Here is a 14,630-nt window from a genome sequence, read left to right as displayed (position 1 = left end):
TAAAAAATAGACTTTAAAAGAAACCTAAGCTGTAAATTATGGAGATCCATATTTGCATTTGAGAAGTAAAATGCCATGCATGTGATGAAACCTGTCTTCCATCATCTTTCCAAAGAAATTGAATTGCGTGTGACGGCACCTGCTGCTGTAGCACGCTGTGGAGCACTGCTGTGATTCTACTGATCTTTGAAGCTCCTGGCCCTTCTGCAATTTTCTTTATAGATTTCTAAATCTATAAAATCATCTCTATGTGGAACTGCATTAACTTATTTCCAGGATGAAGTGACAATCAGAAAAAGAAAATGGCAGGGAAGCCAACTTTAAAGGGTGATAAATACTCCATCTTCACATAGTGTACAAGATTTCTTTAAAGATACTTTAAAGAGAGCAGCTCTCCTCACTTTAAAGATGCATTCAAATCTAACAGCATTAAGGTAATGGAGACTGAGGCCCATATGCTTCAATGGGCATTGAAGTACTCAGTACCTTCCAGGCAGCCCTTGGCCATTTGGACAGTCAATTCCATAGACCAAATACCCTGATGGATTACCCTGAAGGATAGGGGCAATTTTTTCTGATACTCTACAGATGACTTGATTGTCTCTGCACTTGTGCAGCAATGTTTATTCTGAGTGGGGAAAGAAAGAAGCTTTACATTCACAGAGCAGAAATGCCTTTCAGAAATATATAAAACATGAAAACAAGGCATATCCCTTCAAAACTGCATTAAAGATTTGCTTATTCAAATTGGATCTTCACAGAGTTAAGAACTCAATCCTTTTTAATGAGTGTTTTAACATGATTAATTGACTGCTCCATGCATCTGACAGATAACTGAATTTATAAGGTATGGTTCTTATTCCCGTATTTTAAGCTAAAGAATGATGAATAACAAATGGCAAAGTTCTTCAGGCAGCTTCACATTAAATCTGTATTAAACCAGCTATTGCATAAATGCTTCACAAATAGAATCATATTCTCTTCTCGTTTGCAAATAGAAAGTTGCAGAACATCATCAGGCCTGGTAGCTATCAGATATTTAAATTATGAACACTATCTTAGGTCTATCAATGCAGTAAATATATCCAAATGTTGGAAATTAACCATTTTTTGGTGGATTTATCAGCTTTAGTTCAGAAAAAAGTATGTTAATGCATGCTTAGCTTCAGGCCTACTGACCTCTGGGTCATATTCATCTGTACAACACTAAACTTGCCAACATTCCCTTTTCATTTCTCTGAATTAAATCAGGTTTAGGAGCAATTCCATCAATAAGGTTCCAGCATTTCAGCAGGAAAATCTGTGAGGGGAGAGGCAGTCTAGACACCAGCTGCTACTCAGAAAGCTTTTCCTCTGGATAAGGTTTCTACATCACCTCTGATAAAATGAGAGTTTGTGTTCTGTATGATCCAACATCCCTACATTTTCTTGTAGTAACACAGTAATAATTACTTCAGTTTTACTCTTTTCTTAAAATACAATGTTATTTCAAATATCACTGTATTGCGCTTTCCAAGCAGCTTCTCCTGGGTTATAACAATCTTAGGGTTTGCTTTCTAGTACAACTGCTGTTGAACCACAGACAGTGACAACTCATTATCCCTTGCTCAAGACACATAATTTTCCCTTTTTTTGTTTTCTAATCCACTACTGAATCACTGCTGAACTCCTGGAAAAAAAGAAAGTAAGAAACAAGCATTTCCTATTTGTTCTACATTTTTTAAATCACTGCATGGAATAAAAAACACAAGAAAAAATATGTTAGGGTGAAAATATGTTGTACACAATTATGTATAGAAATAATGTAATTATGCTTTATACTGACTGTTCTCTGAAATTTTCAGAACAACATCAAAAAGCATTAGAGGGAACCAAAAAGCACAAAATTTTTTGTGCACCTTTCTTCTTCAGCATGGCTTTTCCACTCCCACTTCACCAAGACCACTCTCATCAGTTTCCACTGATGGGAGTTGCATGATCAGAATTATCTGTGATGTTGAGCAAATGTATCAAGTAGGCAAACTTCACCTAGAGCTTGTGCATAGAATAGAGCTGAACTCTGATTGTCTCTGGGCCTTAAATGATTCTTTGGTCAGTACATCCCAATCTCCAAGGATACCTACCAGATCACAAAGGTAGCAGTGGTATACAGAGATTTTGTTTACTTTTCATGCGTGAAGTCAGTGAAACCAAGCTCAAGTATCAAGCAACTTTTAAGAACGACACGCTGCTCTTTCTAGTGCCACTAGTATGCTGCCCTGCAGGCAGCACTTGCTGAAGATTTTTTAAAAACCCTCCTTTTGGCTAACCACAGCCGAATATGTGTATTCAGCTTCTGTATGTTCTTGTGTAAGAACTTGGATTGATTTCCCTATATCCTTGCAGTTCTGCAAAAAGCAAGGAAAGGCAGAGATTTGGGGAATATAGAGCACTGAAGAAGCATGCTTGCTGCAGAGTTTTTTTTTCAGGTACACTTGAGCATATGTCCCGTTATAGATATTCACAAAGAAAGATGAGAGAAGGTACTATTCATGGTTTCTGCTGAATACTAATTATTGTAATGCCCTTCTGAACCTGGCACATGATCCCACACCTAATTCCAATTCCTAGCATTCTGTAAAGATTAATGACTTACACCATGTCACTGCTTTGCAGGTTTCTGATTTGGCATATTTTTGACACCATAAGAAAATGACCTCTGAATTCTGCTTCAGTCAGCCTTGCTGTCTCACTGGAGAGCTACGCCAGCTACACTCTTACATGCTTTTCAATCCACACTGATATTCTTTCAGATGAGATAACTTGACCTTTAGGAAACCCATCTACAGCTGAATGTGCAATAAGTGACAGCCAGAAATGGTATGTTCTTGTCAGGGTAATAAAGCTAAGCTCCAAAAAAGATCTAATGTATGCAGATTCCTTTGCTTTCAGGGGTGACTGTAATTTCAGGGGAAAGGCAAGGAGGTGATTGATTTGTTTATAGTGAGTCAGGAGAGCACATTGGAGATACATTTCAAGTCTGCTTTCTATTACAGCTGTAGAATGATGCACAGGTTTAAGGGTCAGCCACGGTGCCTGCAACTGAGATATTGGCCTGGCTACCTGTTGGGGTCCAGAAAGACAGCTCAGGGTGAAAGGTTGTAAAGAGCATTCCTGGAAAACATTGTAAAAGATAATGCATAATATGTTGGGGGATTGAGTAGTTAAAATTGTAATTCTCTTTTGGAAAATTTTCTATAGCAATTATTAAAATGACCATCCAAGACTTCTAAAAGACTTGTACAAAGCCATAGAAATTATGAGAGCTTATTTATAGTGATATCTGCTCAGATATTTTACAATGATTGCTTGAAGGAAACCTACATGTTTTATGACTGCATTTAGTGGTAATGGCTTCCATCTGAAGAACTTCCTCTATTAGCATATATTTTCCTGATCTGCAATGCAATTTTTTGGACCTGTCAAAAGTATTTACTCACACATCAGCTTTGGTCATGACTTTGGGTCTGTGAATGTCCATGGTATGGAGAGATGGGTATATTGATAGCTGTCTTGAACATCAAACAGCTGATATATATCTGTCACCCAACACTGCCTCAAATCAGTTTAAGAGTAGATTTTTTTTTTTTTTTATTCCGGAAACTGTTCTGGTAATTGGATAACTCATTGGAGAGATTGGTCTCTGTTTCACTAAAGAAAAAAATCAAACAAAGCTGTGAAGCTGTGACTCGGGATTTAGGCTCCCTCCAGAGGAGAAATTCAGACATTTCTTTTAATCCCTGATTGCATATAAACCTGTCATAGGCAATTCCTACAAAGCATGGACCCTTCATGACTGGTCATAGACAAACTGCTTAGCAGTTGCTGACATGTTGGAAATGAGTGGAATAAGAAGCATTTTCCAAATATCTTTGCTACATATCATGATGGTGATGGCACAGTGGCACCCATTTTACAAAGCCATCCTTATGTGATTTGTCAATTGTAGCATGTGAATTCTACCTGGACAACCCTTCCAGGCACACAAAGAAAGGAACTGAGGAAGGTAAGTGACACAAGCACAGAAACTGTAAGGGTGGATTTATGGCTCTCTGTGACCTTGCACTAGACTCCTAAAGGCAACTTGCTCGTTTGTGTTTCTGCTGATAATGCAGCCAGTAGAATGTTGCCCAGACATATCAAGATAATGGGAATAAGTAAATTAATAATTCCAAAGTGATGTCTGTTTGAAAAATTCTGGAATGATGACTTATTTGTAATACCAAGTAAAGTACAGATCTTTTATCTAACTGTCATCTCAGAATGACAGTGAACTAAACCCTTGGTAATAGACTCATTTATCCAGCCCAGTTAAATTCCAATTTATCTTTCTTGTTTGCACTACAGCATCGCAGAAGGAACAGTTGTTAGGGTTTAGCATGTTGCTGTGAATCATTGAATGCAAAGCTGCCAAAGCTCTCTCTATCAGATTCATAGTATATGTTTGGCACAATTCAGTCTTCATTATTGCCAGAAACAACAGGATATACAAATTAATCAGATGAATTAAAATACACTTGTGCAAATGAAATATGACCTTTTTTCTCTTTCATGATGTAGGTAACCTTTTTGCATACTGCTGACAATTCAATATTAATGTGCATTTTTATTATCACACAAGGATGTGCATCTAGTTATACTGCTAGAATACAGCTAACAGAATAATGGATTTTCTCAGATTATTTGCTAAGAAGTATAAATTGTAGTATCCGGAGCTAATGTTCTGCCACAAATCATATTTCTATAAATAGCTTTCTGAGGAATCACCCACCCAAGGGGGAACTTGGTTAGGGAAGACTCCCTGTCATTGTATACAATATTTCTCAAGCCTGTAGCAGGAGAGGGAATGATGTAAAGGTAAACTTGGTATCTCAGACTTAATTTTGATTTCATTTATGTTATATAATAACTCTGTATTTTCTGACCATGAGGCCTCAAATCAGTTGAAAAATATACAAAGATTCTATAGAGCAAAATAAAGTCCAGCTGATTTGGGCTTGTAATACAGGGCATGTTTTGACCCACAGGTGTTTTATGTAAGCTTTTAAACAAGTACCATCCACAGATCTTCCATTAATGAGAGAGTGGCCTGAAAAAGAATCTCAGTTTCACAGTGCTTCTGTTTCTCAGTCTCCTAATATGATTCATACTCCTGCTTGCATTTTTCACCAGCCATGAAAAGAAGCCACAACTCACTGTTGCAATGAGATAAAAAAGTTCTGGTTTTGCAATATTATTGTACATAGCCCTTTACATACATGTGTGTGTGTATTTTGTAATAATTATATTCTCTAAACTACATTCAGTTTATAAACATTGCCATTAAGATCTGGTAGATGCCCATTAAAGCATGTGGATGCTACTACATTCTCAATAAAATTACATGATTTCTGACCATGTGGAAGTTTATTGTATTGGCAACAGAACACAGGCAATGTCTTGTTCTGTAAATCTCGACTGAGGAAGTTTTTTCAGGGCTCTATAAAGTCCTGTTTTGAAAGTTTAATCACAAGGGGGATGATTGAAATCAGATTTTATAAGGGAAAAAAAAAAAAAAAGAACCTATCTGTCACTTTGGAACAGGTTTGTAATACATAATTTCATATAAAAAATAAAATTTGTTTATGAAATCCATCAGAAAAGACTCATCCATTCAGGAAACAGTCTCTGACAAAATACATATATGCATACAGAGAGAGAGAGAATGTGCTTTCTCTTTGCTTAATCTTATATATGGAATTTTTACTGGAAATTATATCCTATGTCAAATTCAGCATTAATAATTTGCATTATTTTTTGAATATCCACAGTGGAATATATTTATTTCTCTGGAATCTGTCCATATTGCAACTGACAAGGTGAAGAATGAGTTCAAGCACAAGCTGAATCACACATATCTTAAGCAGATGATTTAAATGTACAATATTTTGAGAGATGAGGGATAAACTGAGATATGTGAAGCTCCTCTGGATTGTGAAGTATTTCATAGGGTAGCTTCTTTCCTTAAGAAAATAGTATTTTAGTCATCACATCCTACTTTTTTTCCCACGCACTATGCCATTAACACATATTTTCCTTTCACTCAGTGCCTTAAACGTAGACCAGCAGGAATGACTGATGTATTGTGCTTTTAGTCTACTAAATGTATGAACACATTTTCAAGCACACCTGTATGCACAGGAGTGTAGAGCATAGTGACCCCTCTATTTAAGACCAACTGGAGAGGTAAAAAGGAGATAAATCCTGCCTACAGCCTGCTGTACAGGCAGCCTCTTGGTTTAAAAGAGCTGCAGTGTCTCCCAGCAGAGGAAGCAAAGTGAGCCCCATCAAGGACTCAGCATCCAGGCAGACAGGCAGAGCCGGTGTCAGGTGTGCTGGGAAGCTGGTTTGTCCCCTCACAGATGACAAGGGCCATCTGCAGGGCCCCCCAGGGCAGAGCCAGACCTGGGAATGCTGGGATCTTGACAAGATCCATTCCTTCTTCCTCTCCAAAACACAGAACAAGTGGTAGCACAGAACAAGTTTGCAGCCATCAGTACACAAAGGCCTCTAAGTCTATATTTAAATAAACTGAGCACAGGCGTTTGTGCATATGCCAGGCCTGCTGTCTGACTTTTCCAGCCTGAGTGACAGGGAGAGCATCTGTGCATTGCTGTAGTAGAGATCTCATACCCTGCGGGCCCGAATGCTTAATCCTGCTGAGCTCTTACGCCGATTCTCTGCAAAATTATCCTTCATTTCTTCTGGTCTCTACGAAATCAACAGATCCAACTTCCATTCCTTCCATGCCCCTTTCACTTTGCCAGGTTGCCTTTGCTTTGGTGTGGGAAACCAGATGAACCAAGTCTCTTTAGAATCAAGGAAGTGAATGTTTTGAAACCTGTGCCCTACAAGAGCTGGTTGTTCATGACTTTCCTTGGTCTTGTGCCAAGAATGTGGTGTTTTCTCCAGGTGCCTTCCCTGTCTCAAGTAGCTTCTCTACTGTCATTCCTTGACTCTCCATCTGCTCCAGCAAATGCCAAGATTCACAAGACTACTCCCTAAACCCACTTTTTGAAGTCAGTGTTCCATTTTCAGTCCTTCTGCCATCCTGCAAACATCCACAGATTACAATGCCTATTTAATGCAGGGACACAGACACAATCTCTTTTTTGGAAATACCATGCACAAATGCTATCCATGACTGGTGGTGGTCTACCGGAGAGCTTCCTACAATAATGGCTTTTGCCACAATATAATCAACTCATCTTAAACTTGAAATGCTTTGTGGAATGGTGTGAGATACATTACAATTCAGTAAGTATTAAAATACTTAACTTGGTTTGGTAAGATATAACAAGGTAAAATGAAATACTGAATTGAAAATGAGCTGCAGACAGAGCAGAGAAAAGCTACTATTTAATTCTAACTGTGGCTTCAAAAAATATAAACACTTTAGGCACCATCGTACTAAGGAGACAATTTCACTGTCTCTGAAAAGGGGTAATTTGGGGGTCTCTTGAATCAGCTCTTGTCCGTGTAAATAGCATTCCCCCTTTGTGTTTCAGCTTGCATTTTGCATAAGTCAGTCTTGGGTCCCTATTCTACTGAGTTTTAGATTGCCAGTCTGGCTTGATTGCTTCTCATTGCCTTGTGAACATCACTAACAAAACCCTCAGAAAGCTGTCTGTATTGTGTGCCAGGGAATAGCTATGTACTTTTATTCCTGCTGAAAGACACTCACTTGTCTTGTCACCAGATTACCTAGAATGTCTTATAGCACACAAAGGATATTTAAAAAACAAGAAATGAAAAATACTGAAAAAGGCCAGTCCAGAGGACTAGGAGAGCAAATAATGTTTAATCAGAACAGGCAGGGTTGAGAAGACAGGGAACTGAAAAAAAACAGAAAAGGATGGAGAGTTCGATTCCCAGAAACTATAAGTTCAGGCACATACTGAAACAATGAAACTTTTTTCTTCATGTTGAGTGTACACATGGATCAGACTGGACCAAAAATTGTCCACTTGAGTTATGCAGCTAGTCCAGTTAAATTCCACTGGAATACTGTCCAAACATCAAGATGAGCCAATATGAGCCTTCTGTTAAAAAAAAAGAAAATCAAAACACAAAAAGATGAAAATCACAAGCAAAGTCTGCCTCAGCATTTACCTACAAGTGCAGGCTCATTTAATGTAGCTTGTTCTTGATCAGAATTATAGATATGTGACACAGCTAAAAAATAATTGATTCATGATTTTATGTTAAATTAAGGCAAATCAGACTCTGAGGGTGCTAGGGAGACACTAATTATATCTGCCAGAGGGAAAGCAAATAATACTTAGAAAGCATTAAATCAAATGTGCTCTTGAAGCTGCTGCTGTGAGTCCTTGGTCTTACAGAATGCCTCAAATTAGTTGCAAAAAGCCTCACCAGCTTCTGTAAAATTTTATTTTAAACCAAAATTAATTTAATTTTTAAATTTAATAAATTAATGCAAAACTAGATCTGAGAGATTAATATTACTTTAATTAGTGTTACTAGTATTAACTCTTATTAATGAAGCACATGGCATCTGCTAGAGCCAGCAATTAATTTCTTACTCATACAGCTCTCTCCTGCCAAAACCCCACGTCAGTCTGCCACCACAGCCTGCCATTCAGCTGATAGCAGTGCCTCCACAATCTGTTCATTCTTCATTTACTGCATGGGGTTGGCTGTGGCCACAGCAAAACCGAGCTCATTTAAGCTCCTTTCAGGACCTCATGATCATGCACAGTGCAAAGTCACTAAGGCAGACTGGGCCACCGAGAGCAGCTCTGTGCCTGAAGGGGCCATGGAGCTATCCTAATCATACAGAATTAAGCTTGGGGCTCGCAAGGATCTGTGGGCACTAGGGAAGCATCCCTAGTGTAGGTGAGGTCAATGCCAACAGGAGCTATGGGGCACTGTGGTACCAGCAGTGAACATGGACAGGCTGTCTCTTCTTGAGATCACTGGGCAAGATTTAGGGTGGTGACTGGCAGCATCTTCTGGATAAGCACCAAGATTCCTGGCCCAGAGATAATGTAATTTGTCTTTAGGTGAAAAGAGACACAGGTAACAACATCAACTTCAATATTATTCCAAGAAATCACATTCCAGTATCTGTGGGAATTTTGCCACTGACTTGAACAGCAGCTGAGAGACTCACCACTGTGCCTGCCAGAGAAAACTGAAACTTTTCACTGGCTATTGAGAAACTCTGATGAAAGATAAGCAATTCTGGATATCAGCATTCTTATTATGCTAATTTCCCATTGATACCTTGATAAATAAATAAAGTAAAAAGCCCTTAGTAACCCTCCCCTTTTAATTATCAGACAGTGACATATTAAGTCTATTGACTCACTGTTGTGGGTTGCATAATGGAAATGCCCTTGGAAAGGCATGCTTTTGTACCCTTCGTGTTTCTCCATCATAATTCCATAGATTCATACATCGTCAATGTGCTATTTTGGGCTAATATATTGCAAGGACATAGGGCTGGTGGCAGTTTATCAATGACTTTTTGTCCTCTTTTTCATTAGTGCTGTTTAAGAAGGCAAGCTATTTCTGTCAGGAGCTTCTATAAACATAATGGATTTTACAGTATAGCCATAATAATGCAGTACTATGCCTGTCCCTTCCTTGTATTAATTATGATCATATTTGCATTCAGGATGCAACCTTATGTGAATCCAATGCAAATTTCTATCTTTGAAGGAGAAAGGCACTAGCACAGCAATTGTTCAAGCTGTCCCTGGAGGAAATAAGACACTACTGCATGTGCTACCTAAGGGCAGTACCAGAGCAATAACTTTCTTGATCCACACAAATATATCCCGAGAAATGTTTCTCTGGAAATGGAAATTATGCATTGTAATGAAGATTTGGAGGTTAGTCAAGCATTTTTTTTGCCTTTTTTTCCCTGTACATTACCTCACTGGCATTCAGTCAGTATTATATAAGACCATAACCAGGTTCACCTTAACATATTTTTCCCAATCAGTCAAAATAGGCAGCAATCCATTTTTCATGCATATTACTTTTATTAAGAGAGATTTAGTACTTCCTCTTGGATTGCAATCTAACCAAAACAGCCTGGTATTTTTCATCTACCAACTTCACAAGTGACAGGTCAATAAGCTTTTCTCTTTTTTTTGCCTGGGTACCTAAGTCAACATCATTAATTTTCAACGGCTTCAGTTCTGAAAGCAACAGGAAAGGCACTTAAGTACATTCTTAAAGCCCACATATTCAGTAAAATTAAAAGTATGGTTTATGTCCCTTTCAATAAAGCAATCATTAACTCCATCTTCAAGGCCAGACAACCATGCATGCCTGTGTATAGTCTCAACTAACAGACTCTTTCTCTTGTTTAAAATACATGCACAAGAGCCCTGTTAAAACTTGACCTTTAAGTGATATGTGTACCAGAAGAGCAGAGTGATGTCTGGAAATGTCTGTCAGTGGTGATAGCTGCTGAAATAAGCAAATCAGAGTTCACTGAGTTTAAAAGTGCATAACTTCAATAATTTTTTCTCTTTTACAAGAGAGAGGTGCATAGGCTATGCAAAACTTCAAAACATTTCATCTTTCTGCCAGTTTTGCCCTTGAAAATGGAAAAAATGAAAGAAAATTGGGAAAAAAACCCTCCAAAACATAGAAAGTCACTTTATCCAGAGGAGATTTATTCTTTTCTTCATTGCGGTATTGTTTGGAAAGGGACATTTTAAAAGGCTTTAATAATTTTTCTTCTTGAAACTGAATGGCAGGTGGAAGTTTTCAGGTAAGACAATGGCTTAAAATTGTGGATGATAGGTAGACACAAAAATTCTTATAAAATAAAGCTGCCATATCTCCTGGTGCCATCAGACCCTTCATGTAAATGGAAAGTGCAGATTTGTCTTTATTTTCCAGGTGAAGTAGAAAATGTCTCCTTGGAGCACACCAATAGCTGCAGCGAGAGCCGAGTGGTGACAAACCAAGTGTCAGGGCCCTGAGGGTACCAATAGGGCCTGAATACCTTCTCCTATCACCATCTCCACCTTTCAGGGGCTGGGAAGTCCCATTTCAGCCCCATTTGGGCCCATCCATCCTGGATCCAGTGGTGCTGCCACAAGGGCCAGTCCATCAGGGCAGCCTGCACCGTCCCCTGACAATAAGCAGGTAGAGCTGGCAAGGATTCCATCCCACAGATGTGTGTGTCTCTGATGCAGGCTGGACACCTGTCCATCCCAGCAGTTCTCCTGAAATGGCACCTCGCTTTAGCCATTCTCATTATGATGTGTCAGAAAACTCTCATTTGATGAGGACCTCATGGTGCTCTGCTGTGCCTTTGTAAGCTGCACACAGCAGGATTTACACCTGAAGGACAGACCCTAACAACATTAATTTAGTAGCTTCACAGTATCACTGGAGTTTTCCAACTGCTTTTAAACCATGCTTTCATTAAGTATCTATTTGTAAGCTTGTCACTTAAAGAAAGAAAAAAATAAAATGTGGAAAAATGCTTTCAGAAAATTTATATATATATATGTATATATATATATATATATATATATATATATATATATATATATATGTACTAATATATATAGATATGTATATCTATACTGATCCATAGTGGTTTTGAAGCATTTTTGAGAAAGAACTCTTATTTTCTCATAAATATATACACAGAAAAGGACGCATACACACACAGAGAAATGTACAAGCATACACACAGGCTCTCAGACTTTATTTTTCCAATAACAAACCAGGCTGCTTGAGGCTTTCCAAATTCAGTTAGATGCCCTTTGCATTACAGAGCTTGCCCAACCCATCTGTCACCTAGCCATCCTCAAAGTGCATGTATTAAAATTTAAGCTAGGCTGTTTACAAAATAGTTCCAAGGCTGTCCCTTTGTGGAAGTACTGGTTTGCAAAACATCTGTTGCTTTCGATAGTCAATACAAAGACATTTGTTTCATCTGAAAGCAATGGCAGTTCCCTGTGCTATAACCATACTCCCATGAATCAAAGGAAATATGTTAAGGCCATCCAGCCATTATTAATCTTTTATCTGGGGACTCTGCCTTTCTCTGATCACATATTTATGAGCATTAATTTTGGCTTGATTTGTAATGGCATGTTCTCTGTGATGTTTTTCACAAAATGGGAAGACAGAATCTGAATGGATAGAATGGCTCAGTGCAGATTTATCAGTGGTTTTGGCTTCATTTCTGTACATCCCCACTGATCCATTGTGTTGAAAAGGCAAGTAACTATCAACTGTGTCACTTCCCTTTGGCTATCACCATCTTGTCTGAAACAGAGCTCCAGCAAGCAGCACCAGCCTGGCCTACAGTGGTTTCTTTTAGTCTTTTCTTGAGACTTGCCCTTTTTATTTCTTTCATGTTTTGTTGATGCTGGTCAGAATCCACTATAAATCTAAACAATGTCCATATTAAGTATTCTTGAAGTTACATCACTGGAAAGGTAAGGAAGCCTAAGAGTTAGAAGTGAAAAATATGATTAAAATCTTTGTTACCAAAATATTTTGTTTTCAAATTTATTTTTCTTATCATTATAATGCCTCTGTAAAGCTGCAGGATTAATGTAGATGCCTGAAATTAAAAATAAGGCCTTGATTTTTCTTTCAGATTAATTTGTAGAGATAGTATTGTGTTGGTTCATTCTGACTTTGTAGACTGTCTTGAAATAGGTCACCAGCATGCAAAGCAGCATGAGTTTAAGTAAATTCTATCTTGAAATGGTGTCTTCAGTAAATTTCTCATTGTAAAAGCTATTGCAACTTTTCAATTCAATGCATCAGGACCAAAACCTTGTAAAGATCTACAACAACAGCAAAACAATGGAAAAATTTCTAGTTCATGTGATCCTCTCAAAATCTGTGAATGATATAAAGATCATCAGAGAAACTCCTAATCATCAATTTTATGAAAGTTTTAAATTTTAGGCTTAGGACTTAGCTGGGGTGAATAAGTAAACAGATTATATGTCAGGAAATTCCCTCTAGCTTCAGAGATGCATTTCTATACTCTGCTGTTTACCCTTTGCAGGGAATGTGTTACATTCAGGGAATAATGAATCAATAAAAGAATAATGATTATGGTAGAGTTGCCTGCAATTAGGTAAGAAAAATGTGTTTGGAGAGGAAGGATCTTGACCTTACCTAACTCCAACAGTTAAAATTTAAATACTGAAGAAAAATAGTTCCTTTTAAGAAGAGCATTGAGAAATTAATTTTCAAAAAAAAAAAAAACAACAACAACACTGGGCAGCATTGAGCATTACATTAAGCTAATGTCTTTCTGTATTGATTGCCCCCCTTAAGAATGACATGAGAGGTACTAAAATTGGGATGTGTATAGCCCTTTCTGGGTTGTATACACAAAGCCAAGCTATTTCAAAACATTTTCTTGAGATCACTGGGCAAGAAAAAGAAATACAAAAAACAATGTATAAATTATTATAATAATAGTACATCTCTGCTAAAAAGAATTTAGGATACAGAAAGCTTCATTGCAAAATCAGATGTTTATTCAAACAACACTTAGATAGAACATCTGCATGTGTGTTCTCACAGACAGGTTTGGCTCTTCCTCATTCCAGCCCCCTTACTTATTCCTCAGAAAGCACAGCTGGCTGTTTTCTACTAAGCAGTTTCTTCAGTGAATGTTGCATGAGAACATCACACTGTTGTGCTGGAACACAGCCCTGCATTAGGCATTTTAGACATGCTAATAGTTTGTGCCTTAGTACCTTTTATCTTTTCAGACCTAGAACATTAATGAACAAAAATATTATTAAGGCAGTGAGTGGTCACACATGAGAATAATTGAATAAAGGCCTTTGAAGGCTACAGCTCCAATGCTTGCTTTAGATTGAAGGATTCTTTCTGCCATAGTATTTTCTGCTCCTTTGCCTTCACAATGGAAATCCTGGTAATCATCATTCATTCCAGCCATCCCAACCATTTCACCTGATGCATAGAAATCATTCTGCTTCTTCTCTCTTGCACACAACAGACTACAGAGGCTGTGAGAGGAATACTGTGTGATTCCACCAGTAAAGGAGAAGAGATAGGATGTCTGGAAGGAAACCTGAATTGCCACTCGATTGGAACAAATGCTCAAAATATGTCATTTCCACCAGTCATTAATTTGAAAGGTTCTCTTTCAATTTGTGATTTTTCACATTTGTGTAAAATATGCTACCATTTGAAAATTAATAAGGTAATTTTTCACATAAGAATGTAAAAGCAAGAAGAGTGCAATTTCATGCATCTATTACTTTAAACATATATTCCAATTAGAACAATGGCAACATATATTCCAATTAGATATACTATCAGAAGCAACTTAATCTTCTGGACATATCCTTTTTGCAACACCAGAAAAAAAAGTGTCAGGGAAAATGGATTTGCAGGATTTTTTTCTAATTTGTTTGGAAAAAAAACCCCTATATGGATTCCTTCATGATGGTACCTCCATTTCTGCAAGCTCTATTTTCAGGAGTTAAAACAAAAAGCCAACAACCACAGGCATTAAGTGACACTTTCCAGGGGAAGAGATTAATCCAAGCGAG

Source organism: Lonchura striata, chromosome 2, assembly GCF_046129695.1.
Source record: "Lonchura striata isolate bLonStr1 chromosome 2, bLonStr1.mat, whole genome shotgun sequence".
Lineage (NCBI taxonomy): Eukaryota > Metazoa > Chordata > Aves > Passeriformes > Estrildidae > Lonchura > Lonchura striata.
Note: the sequence above shows the minus strand (reverse complement) of the source record.